The sequence below is a fragment of the Bactrocera dorsalis genome, chromosome 3, assembly GCF_023373825.1.
Source record: "Bactrocera dorsalis isolate Fly_Bdor chromosome 3, ASM2337382v1, whole genome shotgun sequence".
NCBI classification, from domain to species: domain Eukaryota; kingdom Metazoa; phylum Arthropoda; class Insecta; order Diptera; family Tephritidae; genus Bactrocera; species Bactrocera dorsalis.
Window position 1 is genome coordinate 88,642,130 of NC_064305.1, and position 12,259 is coordinate 88,654,388.

A 12,259-nucleotide genomic window follows, 5' to 3' on the forward strand; every position below is an offset into this window, starting at 1 on the left:
ACTCGTGTTTCAGCAATGAATCGGGTCAATACTTCGCTTAGCCCCCATATACATATGTATCTAATAGAAAGGTTTTCGAACTTCCAGTTAACTTTATACCGCATAGTATATCGGCAAAAAAGTGAGTTATTTTAAGAAAATTGAGGTGCGTGTGTTTTTAAAAATCAGGTGAAGACTTGCTCTATACCCCATATAACTCACAAACCTTATTTACCCGAAGGTATTACCCCTGTTCGGTTACACGCGAACTTAGCCTTCCTTTACTTGTATTGGTTTAGGTTTCATCTATGGAGAAGCCCGACTCACTGCAGCAGTGAAGGATCTGTTTTTAACTCTCTCGGAGATCGTGTGTAACTCGAGAAAATAGTTACAAATGTACTTTAGAACACTGTTCTCAGCGTTTCGACAGTGTAAATAAATTGTTGATTTTTAATTTTACTATAAAAATTGTGTTTATTCTTCGAAAAAACGAGACAAAATGTCAGAATAACGGATAAGCTATTTTTAGTATTAAGAAGGCAGACTTGATTCAGCAATGCTTCAACTCGATTAAAAAAATGGGTACTGAAGGTCTGCATAGTTAAGACGTTTCCGGTTTCTGCCTATCTGACTTTACGTTTTCAAGCTTAGAAACAAATGAAAGCTAACGTTGCACGTAGAAAAATCTGGTGTTTAGGATGGATCGGGTATCATTTCGGTGCACAGTTTAGTCATGGCGACGGCGAAGGTATGAACCGGATCACTGTCAAGGTGGAAGAGTACTTTCTTACAGTCCGGCAACGTAACGGACTTAGAATTCAATATGGCAGAGTCCTGTGATGTTTTTTAGCTGTTTTCTGGATAGTCGATGTGAACCCCAGGAAATGGCGGCTATCATCTCTTCAACCTATTTTGCGAAAAATGTATGTAAGGCTTAAAAGTACGTCCATAAATAGGAAATCTTATGCAGGTTAAGACCCTATTCAAACAAACTAACGACAAACGTGATTGTCTCAATGACCGCCATTTTGTATCAAAATGTCAATATAAATTTTTTACACACTCAAATCTGCTGTTTAGTAGTATAATAGGAATAAATTGGAAAATTTTTAGGTCGCTGGAATGCCCTCGGACTGAAATCCTTTCGACGATTGTTTCCGTTGAAATTGGTTACTTGTTTGCTACGTAACTCCTGCCAAATGGTTATATGTATGTGTACAACAACACAACACACAACTTGAGCTCATCAGCGCATCCGAAGAACACGAAAGCATTTCCTTCTAACAATTGTAGGCTCTGGCAGACGATAGTAAATCTGTGAACATATTTTAGGCTGGAAGTTTTCTCCTCAAATGCATCAGTCATTCGGAGACTGCTTCAATACTTTCGGAGCCTACTTTTGCGAACAATATTACTGCGAAAATGATGGTTGAGCTCCTAACCAAGTGACAAGTATGTACATACGTGTATATACTATATTAGCTTATGTTTATATACATATGTACATATGTATGTATGTATGTATTTTCAGTGTTCATAATTTCGTAGCAACATATTTATGTATGTATGCGTCTACTTAAATATTTTTCATTGCTGCAGAAATATGTAATTACAAACGCGCTAATTTTCACACACACATAAAGAAGAATAATTTTTGCAGGTACAAACAAACATAAATATGTACATACATATGTACAAATAAACAATATAGTATGTATTATGAAATATCTTTGATAAAGATGAATATTTATAAACTAAACACACACATACTTCTACATACTTTACTTCAGAAATTTTCGCCATTCCCTTTTCCTCGCTTAGTTTTTCACGTACAAAGTTTCATATTGCGCCGCACTTTATTGCGCTGCCTGCATTTCGTAAAAGTTGTCGCTTTGTTGTTGTTGTTGCAGATTTCTTCATCTTTTGTACTCACTCTTCATAGGCTTTTCAGTTGTTGGGCACACACACAGCCGCGCTGAATCTCGCGCGCGCGCATATTGGTGCATTAGCTTCTACTCTTACCAATACATCCACCTAGAACACGCACACAAGCAAACCAATGGCGCAGACACAAGCACACGATTTGGAATTGAGAGTGCATGCTGAGCGCCAATGCTAATCTGAATTCGCCGCGCGCCTTTTTCAACAACTACAAAAGCAAAAAGTCATGCCGCGTCGCCTCGTGTGTTTGTGTTAGTGAGTGGTTGTGTGTGTGTTTATTTGGGCCACCGATTGTAGCTACGCGCAGTGCTCTTCATTTTTATATTTTTCGAACATTGCATCGAATTTCGAAAATTGTGTAGCATTTTGTGCGCGTATTGGTGAGCGCGACGCTTGCTCAGCCGAATAAGCAAATTGTTCGGTTGTTGCGTTCGTGTGCTGCTTCGACGAATGGGTGGTGGCGGGCAGCCTGTGAGCTCCACTTGGTTGGAGCGAGCAAATCTGCGCTAGTTGAATGCGGCGAAATCATTTGCAGTAGTTTGTGTTCTACTCAGGAGGCCCAAGTATGGATTGGAAAGAGTGAAATGGGAGCGACGTCCAAAGTTGTTAGTTGTTTTCATTTGGCCTTCTCTCCATTCAAATACAGCGACACTCAGAGGTCGTTCTCTGCTTTTCGTGATATTTGCGTATATTCACATTACTTCGTTGTTTATTTGTGAGTATGTGTATGTGTGTATGTATCTTACTCTTCACTATTGCTAGTTGTTTGTTTGTTGGCTTGCAGTTTCATCGTTTGGCAATCTTTGTTCGGCAATTTATTCGTCTGTACAAAGTTGAGTTCGTTAGTTTTTGGCTTTTGCCCAACAACATTCGACTCCCTATTCCCTCACTTCACCTATGCATTGGTATTGGTAGTAGTGCGACCGAAAAAGGTCAGACAAATTCGGCAGTTAGACGAAGTTACTTTGTCGTCGTCGTTGTCGCTGGCGCTGCTATTGCTGTTGGCGCTGTGACGGCGCCCTCATTGCCACCACTTCTTCGCCAATTCCATTTCCAATGCCTCGGTACAATAGCCCCACTCCAAACATTTAAAGCTGCGTTGCCACATTTCAACCGCCGATATGGCGAAAAAGCAAGCTGGCGCTTCGTAGCTTGCGGTACGGCTCACAAAGTCTTCTCCTCCCGCAGCGAGCATACAAAATGACGTTAAGCACAACTATAACAATAACTTTCACAAGTTTATAAACAGTGAGCCGAGCGTTTGGCGCCGAACGTCAAACATCAATATTGCCGCTGTGACGCTTTTATCAGCGCCGACATCGCCATCGCCTTCGTCATCACCATTATTATCATTATTTGTATTACGTTTGCTTGCGGCCTCACCGCTTGTATCATTTATCTTCACTTTATTGTCATAATCTCTGTTATTCAAATCAAATTACCGTTGTCATAATCGCGTTGAGGGATTATCATATTTAAAAAGCGTTTAGTTGTTGTCCCCACAAGACGCTTGCTCGTTAACCTTTGGTGAACTGCTTGAAAACTGTTTGTTATGCTGTGAAAAACTCGCCATGTTCTTATATAAAGGGGGTACTAAGTTCGACCGTATTTAGCTCATATATTAGTGTAATATAATTCGAAAGTTCGCCTATTTTTAATAACCCATCCGATTTTAAGTCTATTTCGAGTGTAAACGAAAAATTATGTCAACTCTGCATTATATACAATACTTATGTAAATAAGAGCCACACTACCAGCTATAAATATTTCTTAGTCATAGTACTGGTGAGAACGGAGGTAATCCATTTAATCATTCATTATTGTGTTTTGAGCTTTAAATCCATCCGTTACATACATTTGCTAAAATATCTTTTAATGTTCTTCGTTAAGGAGATCGGCCATTTTGTAATAAATATTACTGAGTGTATCGAAATTGTCAGAGGATTTTCAAACGAAGTGAATCAAAGGAAAAAAGTGTCTCTCAACTAAATCTGTCAGCCCACAGGGGACCTTGTTTAATCAGAAACGCGTTTTGTTAAAAAAAAAAGATCGACGACGAACGAACAACAGATAATGAGGTCAAAAACGCAATTGAACAAACGGTGTCGCTTATTATACGGGACCGCTTCCAATGGCGAAAATACTGAATTGAACATTTTGGCTTTGATGCTTCAATGCTTTAGCTGAATAAAGACAAAAATCTCCAATTCAACATTAGGATATATTACTTACACATGCGTATATATTTTAAATTTTGTACATACATATATTTTGAAGTTGATTCCGTAAATACTTCCGGTGATAGGAGCGCCGTTAAACTGTTTAATTTTTAATATAACTTCTTTTTCTGTATTCGGCTAGCAAAACTTTAAACGTGTTCTTGAAACACTGCTTACAGGGTTGGTGCGAAAGATTTCTCCGAGATGGCTAACCCAATCGATTTTAAGTTTTCATACGCCCTTCTTGGGTATACATATTTGTTAGATATTTGTTGACGGAATTAGGTTTTTGATACTTAAACTTGGATTTTTAAGTGTTTGTTTTTCAAAAAACTAATGACTTTTTTGGAAAGCAGCCATTTTGTGAGAAATAAAAAAATGTTCTAACATTATCTGTAGCAATATTTTTTTTGATTGGAACTGTGAAGAGTTCCTCCCCAAAAAGTTAAAAGTGTTTCATTATTTCCATCATAAGTGACGCTTCGCGAAGAAAAAGGCTTTCAGTTGCAAGTACAAAATTATATAGTCTACTCCCACACCCACAAAACTCTATTGTAGATCCGTCCCTGGGGTTTCACACGTTAAAAGCATAAACTTACTAGTTTACAGGCTTTCCAATACTTTTCTAATTTGATTGAACGGTATGACACTGATTTCTTCACGTCAAACTGCATTTCCTATGCGAGCTTAAGGTGCATTATTCTAAACACCATAACATACATACATACATATATTAACCCCCAGTTTCTTCACGTCGGTTTTTGGCAATTTTCTGTGCGCTCTAAGTACATAATTTCCTGTTGCTATTTTACATACAATATTAATGAAACTTTTTATTTAATTAAGTTTCATTGGAGCCTGATGGTGGCATCCAAATTCCGTACGTGGTTTTGCCATTAAAAATTATCTCAATGCAGCGAATTATATTTCTCAAATATTTTTCCCAAATTCAAGACGAATGTGACATACTCGTAAGCCATTATAAAACGGCCCTACCGCGTTACTATTACGCCTTTGTACTTTCTAACACTCTAACCGTTAAAATGCCTTAAAACGCTTAACAACTCAATTAGACCTTTAAATCAATAAAAAATGTTCGAGTAAATATTTGCGTTATTTACTTAGGTGTGTGCATTCGTAATATATTCTTAAGCAGTCGCTAATAATGCAAATAAATATTGGAGCAATAAACAGTGTAGTATGCTATTGTAGGCATGAACTTATATTTGTTTAAGAATTAACTTCTGTTATTGCCTTGAATTGAAAGTCAATCGTAAATTTGTGGAGGGTAAAATAAAGTAAACATGATTCTTATGAAAATATTTCAGTACTCAATTACCGATTTCCTCTATAATCTGTATTGAGCTCTAAAGTCAGTATTGATCTCTAAAATACATATTAAGGGTGTTTCAGTATTAATAAAGGAATTAAACTTTTATGTCTCCAAAAAGACTTTTTAATAACAATGTCCAAATGTAAATAAATTTAAAAATTTACTGGGTTCATAGAAAGGTCCACTGTCAAATACTTTCTGTTCTTTTTTAAATCCGTCTGATCCGCTGTGGTGTGATTGTAGCAATCTATACCCACAATACATGTATGGATAAGTAGTGCTACGAACTTATTATTATAATTTTATGTCACCACAAAAGCTTTCAACTCGTCATTTCAGTTGATTTGATAAAGCGGCAGAAGCGATTGCAAATAATACCATTAGCTCCTAGCATCAAAGGGTAATATGTGTCGTATCCCAACTGAAGATTGCTGCTAAAATAGCCTGCAGGTTAATACGGTTTCATAGCAACTGGTTAAGATATCACCAATAGTGGGCTTCACACCGCTGAAAAATGCAAAAATAGTAAGATTTATTGGAAAAATCTTTAGGTGTTCTAAAAAAATATTTAAATAGTAAAAATGGGCGTTAATGATTTAAGGGGTTAAATGTGTTTACGAGTTTCAATTTTTATTGTCTTAAATTCTACAACACCTTCAAGTTGATTCGAGTAATAGTTTCGGAGATACAGCCTTGAGAACTTGTACGCTCGAGGCTAGCTAGGCTAAGTGCGCCGTCTTTAAACGCGTTTTTCTCGAAACTGTGTTTTTGAAGTCGGTTGGCAAGATTTCTCGAGAACTACTCAACCATTCATTAAAGTTTTCACAGGTCTTTGAGATACAATTCTTAAAGACTTGGACGAAGGATTTTTTTCGATTACAACATTTTGAAAAAACAAAATGTCGCGAAATTTTTATTTTTTTGTAAAATGTACAATGTTTTATTTTTTTTCCTTCGTTCAAGTTCTAAGTTAAAATTTTTTTTAAAACACTTATTATCTTCACTTTGGATAATCTTGTAAGGAGTTATCCTGCCTCACCAGAAATAGGGTCTCAATGGCCGAAATATTTGTTTTCCCAAAATTTCAGAATTCCTTTGTTAATAGTATATTTTTGTATCAATAAAAAGTTCTAATAAAATATTTCATTTTATATACAAGATAAAAGATGTAGAAAAAAGGCTGTTTTTTACCCGAGGAAATCCATGTAACACCTTAAGAGAAATTATGTAGGTAGGTATATAGTATACCTCATAAAAAGTGGAATCCCATTTAAACATGTCAAAGCTTCATTAAATTTTGATTACACTTATTATTGTGTCTCGAACGAGAACGTCATTAGTTCCTTAAACAATTTTCTTTCTTTTGCTTTAATCGACTCATCTTGCTTTCTTCGGAACTTCATTCCTTACGCACGAACTAAAAGTCGATCAATGTAATATGTAAAGAGCAAAATTTCTTTAATTTTTCCAATATTAACGCCGATGACTCCTATGAGGCAATCTTTTATAAACTCTCGAATAGTACAGAGACCAAAATCAAAACAAAAAAATCCATTACAGATACAATTTTGATATAGGCAAAAAATGAATGAGTAACACCAACCGTTCGCATCACAGTCGGGTCTACGTAACCAGAACGGGCGCGGATTTTTATCCGGCCGCTCAAAAAAAAAAACAGCAACAACAACATAAGTAACCCCCAAATTTCCTCGGTATTCATTTAACGTTAAAAGTTTCACCAATTGTTGACAGAGTATTATAAAGCGGAAAATTTGGGACCCATCAATTTTAAACTATATGTGTATTGCACAAAAAGCAAGAAAAACCTTAACCACGGCTGCACCGAAGTTATTATACCCTTCACCAATTAATTCCTTACAGAACGAATGGGTGTAAAAATCGTTCAGTTTGTATTATGAGACAGCTATGTATATTTTATAGTGATCCGATCTGAAATTGTGTTTTCGCAGATTGTAGCCCTGCCTAAAATAATAAACTGAGTAAAATTTTGTTTAAATATCTCAGTAAATAAAAAAGTTTTCCATACAAAGACTTGCTTTCGAACGTGCGGTTTGTAAGTCAGCCATTTGCTATAGTGGTCCGATATCGACAGTTCCGCCAAATGAGCAGCTTCTTGGGAAGAAAACGAGATTTACAAAATTTCAGATCAATATTTCAAAAACTGAACGACTAATTTGCTTAAACATATACGGACGGGCAGATTGATTTACATATGTGTGTACTTTATAGCGTCTCCGAGTTTCCTTTTGTTTGTTACAAACTTTGTAGCAAACTAAATATACTCTGTAAAGGGTATAAAAAAAATCTGTAAAAAATAGAGCGTTAAAAATATTAGAGAAAACAATTGCGTATTAGAAAAACCACGACATATCGAAATAAAATTCCATCAGTTAAGAGCGGCGCACAAACGCCGACGGCATTCAGAGAGCACGATTAGCACAAACACACCCACTGAATGCCGCTACGTAAGCCTCGCACTCAGCATTTTCAAAAGTGGTCTGCGGCCCTCTCGTCTCTTTTATATTATTAAACGATTTCTGATTTTATTTGCAGTCGCAAAATCACACACACACACCTACATACATACAATGCATATGTACACTTGTGTGTGCGCGCCAACGTGTAGACATATTTTTATAGGTGCTTATCGCTTTATTGATGCTCGCCGCTGCTTCTGACTTTTATCACATACTCGTTGTTTTACTGTTTTATTGTTGTGCCTCGCTGTTGTCGCTTATTTTATGTGCTCACATATTAATGTTTGTCATAAAAATTTTGCATCAAAGCAAACGACAAGCGACGTCGTAATCGGCAGCGCAAAAATTCAATAAATTTTAAATTGAATTATTCCACGTTCGTTCTTGGCTATATTCAGCGATGTGCTAGTTTTATCGATAAATGTTCGGGTCGATGTTAGTATATTTTACGTTTTAATTTCATTACGGATCAAAAAAAAATGTAATTAAATTATTGTGGGTATATTTAGCGATGTGCTGGAGTTATCGATATATGTTTTAGCATCAATATTTTTATTTTACTTTTGTTACTATCGCATGAGTAGTTTATTTGTTTTACACAATATGGGTAACTGTACTAGAGTAGTTCGATAAATATTTAGCCTAACCGCACCGCTTCTATCGAAGGGAATTATACGGGTGTAATCGATGAGCAGGAAATTTCAGTTCAAAATCGAACGCATGTAGCTACGATGTGTTGTCCGAATGGAAGAGAACACTCCAGCTTTGAAGGTTTTCGATTCAATACCCGCCGGTGGAAGCAGAGGAAGGGGAAGAACTTCACTCCGATGGAGAGATCAGGTGGAGAAGGACTTGGCTGCACTTGAAATCTCAAATTGGCGTCAAATAGCGAAAAGAAGAAACAATTGGCTGTTTTTAACTCGGCTATAACCGCTTAAGCGGCGTTTACGCCAGTAAAGAAGAAGATAAGAAGAAGAAAATATCAATAGTAATATATAATATTTTCAATGATATACTTATGTATGTAAGTATGTATATATTTATATGCATCGATATATGTACATATCTACATCGATATTATCGTTCGTCCAATCGTCAACAACGGTCGGCGAAATTGAGCACACAATTTGCACATATTTGTTGTTATTGTTGCCATTCGGGCTACCTCACTTTGCTGACGTTCATTATAAAAGTTTGTTTAACACGCGCCGCAGAAATTTTGCTCTGAATGTTTTTTTGTATATGGTTTTTTATTGTTGCTATGCAAATTCATTTGTGAGCTTAATTTTTAGTTTTACCACATTTTACCGTTTTTATATGTTTTTACGACGTCAACTTTCATTTCAATCTTTTCATTTATTAACACAATTAACTTTTTTTAATAATCTAGAAAACTTTTGCTTTTAAAATTAAAACTAGAACTAACGCGAGTGGTGAGAAATTAATAAATATAATCAAATTATGACTGTGTACTATCTTTTTGTTCACTTGTTTAGCAATAAAGAAACACAATACAAAGCCCGCTACTAAAAAAAATGTTATCCTAATAACAAGATATGTATAAGGTCTAGCAACAATAAATCGATTATTTTCCCATTAAAAGGCTTTAGTAACCTATTTCGCGTTTTTAAGAGCGATCGGCTTACACAATATGGCGTCAGCAATTTGTCAAAACTTCTGAGTCAGCTTTGTAATTGCCTGACTCAATTTTGTTTCCATAAAGGCGAAATCGCAAGGCAGGCGGCTGAAAATGTTAAAAATCTTTATATGTTTGACACTTTAATAGCCAATCGCCCTTAATTTTGGTTTGATGTCAAAGATGCACTACGGTATGGAAGGCCATTCATGACAATATTGATAAGATAATAGAAATCCTCGAGGCCGTTTGTCATGTAAACACTGTTTCGATTGCCCAAGGGCTGAATATTGCTGAACAGTGCACCAAAACCCGTATGAAACTATAGCCTAGCTAGCCCTGAGCGCACAAGTTCTCTAGGCTGTATCTCCAAAACTTTTACTCGAATCAACTTGAAAATTTTGAATCACACTCTAGAGATTTTGTAGAATTTAATAAGACAATAACAAAAAAATCGAGTATTTGAAACCCGTAAAGCCATGTAATCCCTCAAATAATCAGTGGGTTAATTAAAATTCGTAGAGGGATTTTACTTGAGGATACCGCGTGACAACGGAATTTGCATCTGCTTCGTGGGCAACAACACTAATCTGTATTTGAATTAAAGTAGCGTGTGCTTAACTTTTTGTTTGCCAATATAACTTAATTGACTTCCTTACTCTACTTGCTGCTTCAGTTTGTGACGAAGTTTTAAAGTGTCAATATGCAACGTACTATGTATGTATGTAAGTATATGTGGAATCATAGTTTGTTTAAATAGTAAAGTGCTAGCAAGCAAGTAAAAATAAAATGCTATGCACGATGTGATATTTAAGTTAAGTGTATTATTTTTAAACTGCAATGAACACAAGGTTAAGTCTTAGGGAAGCTAAGCTAAGCTATACACAGATATGTAAGAATAGCAGTGAAACCAAAATATTTAGAATTAATGCCTAAATTTCATAAAGAATTTTTATTAGTCTTAGTAGTAGTATTTTTCCGACACCATACATATTACACGATATTTCTTTCGACTGTCTGTATAAGCGTGAGCTCTGCATCATGAGCTATCGATTGGAAACACGCCCTTTTCTCCGCAGAAGCTGCTCATTTGCTGGAAACACAAACTCCGATCAAAATGTAGCGTTTATATGGAATATTTTTTTGTTTAACAAGATGTCATCACGAAATTTGGCAACGCTACAGTCTCCAAAGAAACAAACTGACCGATCAAAATCAAGATACGCATCTTTTTATATCTTATATAAAATGTACCTGTGGGATCTGTTGTATAAATATGCGTGTGTTTTAAATTTCCACTCTCTTTAATAAATTCATACATAAGAAAATGAAATTTTGAAAAATAAATAAGATGAAATAAGAAAATTTTAATTTAAGGGGTCAGTAGTGTAATCTGGCCTGTTTTTTGAAATTTTTTTTCATAGAAACTTCACTTATCATGAGGTATATCGTGGAGAATATAAATAATTTTTTTCAAATTTTTTTGATGATATCTGTCGGAGAAATGGCTCGGTGAATGAGATGCGTTTTTTCACTGGCGGACACGATTTTTCATGTTTGGGTCATCTGAAACACAAAAACCCAATTTATTCCCAAAAACTACGTGAATGGTTATCATCTCTACAAGAATCATGAAAAAATGTAGTAAGTAATTAACGTTTTTTTTTAATATTTCCCTATGTTTTTGTACATGAATTTTATCATAACATTTTCAATAATTTATAAAAAACATACAGGGACGATAGCCAAGCGTTTTGTGAAAAAAAATTAAGCAAATCGGTTGAGTAGTTCGACTGGAATCATGTCCGTCAGTTTAAAAAATTGTGTTTTGAGAAAAACGCGTTTAAAGTTTGAGGTGTGCACTCCGAGCGCTCCGAACGTCGAGCGGTATTATTATTTTTGGGCCTTTTTCGAAACCTTCCAATGGTAAAGTGGGTTTCTACATTAATTCTAAGGGTATAAGGGAACAGAAAATGCAAACAAAAAATTTTTGAAAAAATATTACCCTACTGACCCCTTAATAACATATGATCAATTTTTAAGGTATTTGCTAATCTGAAATTTTCAAAAAATATTTTTTTCTTTCTTGCTTAAAAAATCATTCGATTTTTAATTGATAGAATAGTGAAAAAAATGCTCCCCTGTAGTATGTAGAAATGTCATTGCCCGTTTGATCAAGGTGTTTCGGAAGATTGACCCAGTAGTCGCCATTTTGTAAATGTTAATGCAAAAGTTTTTTATACACATAACGTAATTAGATTTTTAATAAAGATTGAAACAGAGAAATTGGATTTTATTTTAAATTGTCCATACCCGATCTTTCTGAGGGCTCTTGACTCGGATTGGCCCTATGTGCTGCTTAGTTCGGACCTGTACTGTCTAACTTAGGGGCGTAAGTCCTAAAGTAGCGTTAGTGCTGTTTGTTTAGTGTTTATGAAGTTACGTTTCTTTAAACTGCAGTAGTCGCGCGTACTACAATAGTAGACCACTTGTGTATATACTTTTACGTTTTACGAATAACTATTCGCAAGAAGTCTGATTTTAAGTTCCTAATATGTTTAAAATGAATATTTTTTGGTTGATTTGGTTTTATAATAAACTGTTACTTATTATTATTAAAACAAATTTTTTTATTTGCAAATATTTCGTTTCA